This window comes from Macaca nemestrina, chromosome 3 (genome assembly GCF_043159975.1).
Source record: "Macaca nemestrina isolate mMacNem1 chromosome 3, mMacNem.hap1, whole genome shotgun sequence".
Classification (NCBI taxonomy): domain Eukaryota; kingdom Metazoa; phylum Chordata; class Mammalia; order Primates; family Cercopithecidae; genus Macaca; species Macaca nemestrina.
In genome coordinates this window covers 191,415,506-191,423,775 of record NC_092127.1, presented here as the reverse complement: position 1 = coordinate 191,423,775, position 8,270 = coordinate 191,415,506, and the positions used below count along the sequence as shown (strand labels likewise).

The window sequence follows — 8,270 nt, the reverse complement described above, 5'->3', positions numbered from 1 at the left end:
TCCAGGAGCTGCCCCAGTAATGGCTCTAGAGACCCTGAGTCATGGGTAAGTTCCCCCAAAGAGACAAGCTTTCCCTTATCTTGCCTCATATTTTGCATGCACACACACATACACATGCACGTGCACCATCTCCATCCCATCTACACATATGCACACACACACATGCACGCACCACCATCCCATCTACACACATCCACACACATATGCACACGCCATCTCCATCCCATCTACACACATCCACACACATATCCACACGCCATCTCCATCCCATCTACACACATCCACACACATATCCACACGCCATCTCCATCCCATCTACACACATCCACACACATATCCACACGCCATCTCCATTCCATCTACACACATCCACACACATATGCATGCACCATCTCCATCCCATCTACACATATGCACACACACATGCACGCACCATCACCATCCCATCTACACACATCCACACACATATGCACACGCCATCTCCATCCCATCTACACACATCCACACACATATCCACACGCCATCTCCATTCCATCTACACACATCCACACACATATGCATGCACCATCTCCATCCCATCTACACATATGCACACACACATGCATGCACCATCACCATCCCATCTACACACATCCACACACATATGCACACGCCATCTCCATCCCATCTATACACATCCACACACATATGCACACGCCATCTCCATCCCATCTACACACATCCACACACATATGCATGCACCATCTCCATCCCGTCTACACACAGGGTCGAGCGCTCTCAAGATCCATCCCCAGGGATAGTCTCATTCCTGCTGGTTTCTGTTCACCGCGTCTCAGCCCCACCAGCAGTAACTCATTCCCTCCATTAGCAGGGCTCTCCCTTTCCAGGTTTCCCAGGCTGAGATTGGACACAAGTTAAGTGCTTAGCAGACAGAAGGGCTGTTCTTTTTTTTTTTTTTTTTTTTTTTTTTTTTTTTTTTTTTTTTGAGACAGAGTCTCGCTCTGCCGCCCAGGCTGGAGTGCAGTGGCTGGATCTCAGCTCACTGCAAGCTCCGCCTCCCGGGTTTACGCCATTCTCCTGCCTCAGCCTCCCGAGTAGCTGGGACTACAGGCGCCGCCACCGCGCCCGGCTAGTTTTTTTGTATTTTTTTAGTAGAGACGGGGTTTCACCGTGTTAGCCAGGATGGTCTCGATCTCCTGACCTCGTGATCCGCCCGTCTCGGCCTCCCAAAGTGCTGGGATTACAGGCTTGAGCCACCGCGCCCGGCCAGAAGGGCTGTTCTTAAGAGGGCAAGTGTAGTTTTGCTGGGCATGGCCCCTGACTGGGGCTCCTCATGGGCTTTGAGCAGGGGGGCAGGTGTCTCCAGAAAGGAGGGATGAGTCCCATCCGCCCAAGCTTCGGACAAGCTGAGGCCCCTTCTTCCTTCTTGGGGCCTGCCTCTGGGAGCTATGCTGAGGCTGAGATTCAGCCGTCTTCAGTTCTCCAGCCTCACAGCCACATCCTGCTCCTGACCCCCAGCACGGCCAGCCCTGGGAAAGGAAGCAAGAGCCCCTTCAGACTCTATGAGGAGGCCTCTGTGCCCTTTGCCCTCATTGTCCTGGAACCTTTTCTGGGTTTCTGGTGAGACAAGATGCTCCCGGAGACAGCTGTTCCCAAGGCTGGGGGTAACGCAAGAGAGGGGGCAGGCCAGGGCGGGAGCAGTTGTCCCCAGAGCCCTCCCCACCTCCACACACAACAGCCCTCTCCCCACACAGCAGGAGAGAAAAGGATCCCACTCCTGAGAGATTGCGCGGGGCATTCAAGGACAACAGCAGAGCCAATCATGGGAATTAAATAAAAGGCCTCTTGCTAATCAGAAAAGGGGGCTAAGGCCCCGGGTGCAGGTGGTGAGACATGGGTCCCAGGCGTGGCATTGGAGACGACTCCAGGGACAGCACTGACCTGGTGGCCCAGACAGGCACAGCTCATGCTGTGATCTGGAGCCGTGGACGGAAACTCTTCCTTCTCAGCAGCGTCTCTGTGTGGATGATAGATTATGTCAATACCCTACTTTAGAGACGAGAACTCCAGACGGTGACTATGGTTGGGGCTCCCCCAAAAGCAGAGAGCCCCTGCCTCCTCTCCCGGCTTCTCTCAGTCAGGAGCTGACACCCAAGGGCCACCAGAGAGGCAGAGACGGAAAGAACAAAGGAACTCACCAGAAACTGAGACGATGAAGAAAAAGGAACACCTTTCCAAAAAACTATGATAAATATCCTTAGATAAATCAGAAGAAAGGGCCGGGCACGGTGGCTCATGCCTGTAATGCCAGCACTTTGGGAGGCCGAGGCGGGTGGATCTCCTGAGATGAGGCGTTCGAGACAAGCCTGACCAACATGGTGAAACCCCATCTCTACTAAAAATACAAAAATTAGCCAGGCATGGTGGTGGGCGCCCGTAATCCCAGCTACTCGGGAGGCTGAGGCAGGAGAATTGCTTGAACCCAGGAGGCGGAGCTAGCAGTGAGCCAAGATCGCACCACTGCACTCCAGCCTAGGAGACAGAGCGAGACTCCGTCTCAAAAAAGAAAAAAAAAAGGGTCTAACATGGAAACAACCAGGATAACAGTGTGATGACTTTTCCTTAAATATGGAGGTTTAAGGTGCATTTTCCCAAAGAAAGTGGTTGCTTATGAGGATAGAAAGGAGTTGAAGAAGTGAAATCATAGTACAATTGACTTTTAAACTGTATGTATTATTAGTTTGATTTAAAACTGAAATATATATTAGTGTCATTTACCACACCAACAGGTTAATCTAGAGAAAAAATAAATGATCATACCAAAAGATCTTTTAAATTTGATAAAATGCAATACCTATTTCTGATTAAAAAAAAAAAAACTCCAGCAAGCTAAAAATAGAAGAAATTTTCTTAATTTGTTAAAAGAGATCTACCACGATCGCCGGCAAACCCCGTTCTAACGACTGAACCCAGAAGCATCCAAGCCTGTGTCCCGTCTCTCTTCAAGATCAGAGACCCTGGCAAGAACAATTCGACCAGAAACATGCAGAGGGTTTGGAAAGCAAGAAACAAACACAGATGATATTAAAATAAACAACTTGTTAGAACTGAGAATAAATTTTAGCAACGTTGCTGGGTACAAAATTAGTCTAACCAGATCAGTAACAGTCTATAAACCAGGAACAAGCAAATACAAAATGTAGTTTTTATTCTTTTTATTTTTATTTATTTATTTATTTATTTTTGAGACGGAGTCTCACACTGTTGCCCGGGCTGGAGTGCAGTGGCTGGATCTCAGCTCACTGCAAGCTCCGCCTCCCGGGTTTATGCCATTCTCCTGCCTCAGCCTCCCGAGTAGCTGGGACTACAGGCGCCCGTCACCTCACCCGGCTAGTGTTTTTTTATATTTTTTTAGTAGAGACGGGGTTTCACCGGTTTAGCCAGGATGGTCTCGATCTCCTGACCTCATGATCCGCCCGTCTCGGCCTCCCAAAGTGCTGGGATTACAGGCTTGAGCCACAGCGCCTGGCCACAAAATGTAGTTTTTAAAAAGACAACATTTAGGCCCGTCGTGGTGGCTCATGCCTGTAATCCTAGCACTTTGGGAGGCCGAAACGGGTGGATCACAAGATCAGGTGTTCAAGACCATCCTGGCCAACACGGCAAAACCCCATCTCTACTACAAAAACATAAAAATTAGCTGGGCATGGTGGCGCATTCCTGTAATCCCAGCTACTTGGGAGACTGAGGCAGGAGAATAGCTTAAGCCCAGGAGACAAAGGTTGCAGTGAACTGAGATCACGCCATTGCACTCCAGCCTGGGCAAGAGAGTGAAACTCCATCTCAAAAAAAAGAAAAAAAGACAATATTTACAACTAACGTGCATCTCAGGGAAGAGCTAACAAAGATCATGCAACGCTTTGACAGAGCAAAAGTATCAAACTTGACTGAAAAGCATCAAAGACGACCATCATAAGTGGACAGAGAAGCCTATTCAAACATGCAAGGACTAAAATTTGTCAAGATGGAGTTCTCCCAAATCAACCCCAAACCCAATGCAGTTCCCGTCTGAGTCCTGGAGGGCGCTGTGTGGCACTTGACTGTCTTACCTAAATGCAGGTGGGGGGCGTGAGGAGATGTGGGAGTGAAGAAGAAAGACATGGGGTGTCATAGGAGACAATGAAGCCACATGAGAACAGCACAAATGTGGACTCTCTGTCTATGTGGCAGACGAGGTCACAGCTTAGAAACAACAGGTTTAATAAAGGCACCAAAATAATCAGCTCAACACATGATAAAAGAGAAGAGGTGTGGGAACAATTGGTTCTTCATCATGATGGTTGAGTGTCAATTTGGTTGGATTGAAAGATGCAAAGTACTGTTCCTGGCCGGGTGTGGTGGCTCACGCCTGTAATCTCAGCACTTTGGGAGGCCGAGGTGGGTGGATCACTTGTGGTCAGGAGTTCGAGACCAGCCTGGCCAACATGGTGAAACTCCATCTCTACTAAAAATACAAAAATTAGTTACACGTGGTGAAGCATGCCTGTAATCCCATCTCATCGGGAGGCTGAAGCAGGAGAATTGCTTGAACCTGGGAGGTGGAGGTTGCAGTGAGCCGAGATCGCACCACTGCACTCGGCCTGGGCGATAGAGTGAGACTCGGTCTCAAAAAACAGGCAAACAAAGTATTGTTCCTGGATGTGTCTGTGAGGATGTTGCCAAAGGGAAATTATCATTAGAGTCAGTGGACGGGGTACGGGGAAAGGCAGACCTGCCCCCAATCTGGGTGGGCACCATCTAATCAGCTGCCAGCGTGGCCGGAATAAAAGCAGGCAGAAGAATATGGAAAGACTCAACTGGTTTAGTCTTCTGGCCTCCATCTTTGTCTCATGCTGGATGCTACCTGCCCTCGAACAGAGACTCCAAGTTCTTCAGCTTTGGGACTCAGACTGGCTTCCTTGCTCCTCAGGTTGCAAATGGCCTACTGTGGAACGTCACCTGTGATTGTGTGAGTCAAGACTCCTTAATAAACTCCCCTTGATATGTACATCTATCCTATTAGTTCTGTCCTTCTAGAAAACCCCAATACATTCATACGATACAGGACAAAGTTATAGAAGACACATATATGGATATCTATAGATGTAGATACACACATAGAATGAGAGTGATAAAATGAGATCTCTGCCTCACAATATAAACAAAAATAAATTCCCAGATGGATTAAAGGCCTAAATATGAAAGCAAAACTGTAAAACTTTTACAAGAAAAGGAAACATCAGGATAAGGGAGAATTTTCTAAGCAAGAAATAGGAAGTGCAGCCTTAAAGGGAATAATAAATGTGATCTACTGTTTGCCAAATGAAAAGACAAATACGTTCCAGGATAAGGTATTTGCAAACCCAGAGGAGTGGTATCCTAATTGTGTGACATGGACTCCTAAAAACCAATCAAAAATAAAAAGAAAATCAGTTTTTAAAGCTAAGGAACAGGAACACACAGGAAGACACTGAACCATCAGTAAAGACACCTCACTAGTGACTGTGGAAACACAGATGAGGTCCGCAAGGTTGACCTCACACCAACAAATAAGAAAATCACGCCAAGTGCTCAGCAAGGCGGAGGAGATGGGTTCACTGAGCTGCTGGTGTGACTGGCAGATGTTGTATGTTGGAACCTTCACGGAGCATAGCAACCCTGCAGTGCCTGGCAGACACACCCTCTGACCCACCTGGGTGTGGGACCCAAAGAAAGTCCCACCTGTGGGCCGGGCGCGGTGGCTCACGACTGTAATCCCAGCACGTTGGGAGGCCGAGGCGGGAGGGTCACGAGGTCAGGAGATCGAGACCATCCTGGCTAACACGGTGAAACCCCGTCTCTACTAAAAATACAAAAAAACTAGCCGGGCGAGGTGGCGGGCGCCTGTAGTCCCAGCTACTCGGGAGGCCGAGGCAGGAGAATGGCGCGAATCCAGGAGGCGGAGCTTGCAGTGAGCTGAGATCGCACCACTGCACTCCAGCCTGGGCGACAGAGAGACACTCCGTCTCGAGGAAAAAAAAAAAAAAAAAAAGTCCCATCTGCGAGCAAGAAGGCAGGTGAAAGGATTTCCACTGCAGCGCTGGTTAGAATCGTGAGAAAGGAAATACGTGAAGAGCCTCAGAAGTGGGATCCTAAATAAACTGTAGTTTATCTGCAAGGTGCGATACGATGTATCGATCAGAGTGAAGGAACCAGATTCATATGCATCACCAGGAATGAATCTCAAAAACATGATATTGAGTGCAAAAAAGCATACTGCATCAAGATTAAATGCAATACGACACCGTTTATGTGAAGCTTTCAAATATACAAAACAATACAGTATTGTGGGTACAGGCACACAGTTATGGCACAAGCACAGAAACATGCCCACAGCCAGCACCTGGCCAACCGCAGGCGTGAGGTGCCCACACGGTGGGGGGAGGATAACGGGAAGCTCTGGCTACTCCTGTAAGTTTACATCTTTAAAAATAAAAGGGAAGGCCGGGCGCGGTGGCTCACGCCTGTAATCCCAGCACTTTGGGAGGCCGAGGCGGGTGGATCACGAGGTCAGGAGATCGAGACCATCCTGGCTAACGTGGTGAAACCCCGTCTCTGCTAAAAAACAAAAATACAAAAAAAATTAGCTGGACTTGGTGGTGGGCGCCTGTAGTCCCAGCTACTCGGGAGGCTGAGGCAGGAGAATGGCGTGAACCCGGGAGGCGGAACTTGCAGTGAGCAGAGACCGTGCACCACTGCACTCCAGCCTGGGCAGCGGAGCGAGACTCTGTCTCAAAAAAATAAAATAAAATAAATAAACAAAAGGGAAATGTGAATCAAATATGGGGAAAATAATTTATTATAACTTAAATTTTTTGTATTTTAATTTTGATATCAATGCAAACTGAATCTCAGTGATAGGCACATCTGTGTATATTATGTCCAGTACTATATGCTCAACGTTTATCCTAATTCAAAATTAAAGAAGCTCATGAGGAAAGAGACTACCCTAAGTTAGACTAGTCAGCAGCCACTGGCTTTGAGCTAGCCTGGGTGACAGAGTGAGACTCTATGTCAACCCCCTCACCCCCCAAAAAAGAAAATGATTTGGGCTGCTTTTCATTAAAAAGAAAAGCCTTACCAAGAACTCCCATGCCCTTGGTATCTGCCTAAGTAATTCCTTCTTAACTCCTTTATCACCAGCACCTGGCGTCCCAGCACCTGGGTGTCTCAGCACTTAGAGTCCCAGCACCCAGAGTCCCAGCACCTGGCATCCCAGCACCTAGAGTCCCAGCACCTGGCATCCCAGCACCTGGCGTCCCAGCACCTGGCGTCCCAGCACCTAGAGTCCCAGCACCTGGCATCCCAGCACCTGGCGTCCCAGCACCTGGCATCCCAGCACCTGGCATCCCAGCACCTAGAGTCCCAGCACCTGGCGTCCCAGCACCTGGCATCCCAGCACCTAGAGTCCCAGCACCTGGCATCCCAGCACCTAGAATCCAGGATCCAAATTCCAGAAGAGCAGCTGAGCTCCCCACACCTGAATCAACAGCTGGTGTCAGCTCCATCCTTGATCACAGAAGCACCTTCTCCAAGCCTCCATTTTCCCATCTATAAAGCAACTGTTTTCAGGATAAGGGAGGCGGTGAACCCACCGCCTTGGCAAACAGGGTCTGGCCTGTGATATGCCCACGAGACAATTAGCTTTGATGAGGTGGTGCTGATGCCAATGAAGTCGGTGTGCACTTGGCATGCGGGCAGCGTTGTCTGGTTCATTACAGAATCCCAGAGGCTCATGCAGAACCTTCCCTGAATGCTTGTTAAATGCAGTATCACAACCTTCAGCAGGTGACAGGCACCAAGGGGCGTGGCTGCCTGGAGCCTAGAAAGTCCTTGGAGCCTTCTGTTCCAAGCACAGCCTTGAGAAATGGGTAGGGATGGGCCAGACAGGGAGAGTGGGGTGGGCTCCACAGGAGCTGGGAGCGGCTCCTTCCAGCAGCAGCGTGTGTGGGTGGCTGCACAGTGGCAGATGAGCTTCAGTGTGGGAGAACGCAAAGTCACGCACTTAAGGAAAAAATAGTTACGCTTAAAAAGGCAGGAGGGGCCCTCCTGGGCAGGCCCCCGCAGACTCTCTGGGAGTATCATTCCTGTTCCCACGGGGACTGGGGGAGGTGCAGGCACCTAGAGGGCCTGAGACAGCTGTGGGAAGCTCTGCAGCAAAGGGGCCAGTTACAGGGAGGCTCCCAGCAATG

At 49.4% G+C, this 8,270-nt stretch overlaps 1 long non-coding RNA gene across 1 annotated transcript; it reads right to left on the bottom strand.

The window, feature by feature from the left end:
- Window positions 1-1,263: 1,263 nt before the first annotated feature.
- Window positions 1,264-7,937, bottom strand: LOC139362238 (uncharacterized). The gene is made up of 3 exons (XR_011620679.1): window positions 7,559-7,937; window positions 1,942-2,017; window positions 1,264-1,529 (listed from the first exon to the last, which is right to left on the bottom strand). It is a non-coding gene; the product is annotated as an uncharacterized lncRNA (long non-coding RNA).
- Between the last annotated feature and the right edge of the window lie 333 nt (window positions 7,938-8,270).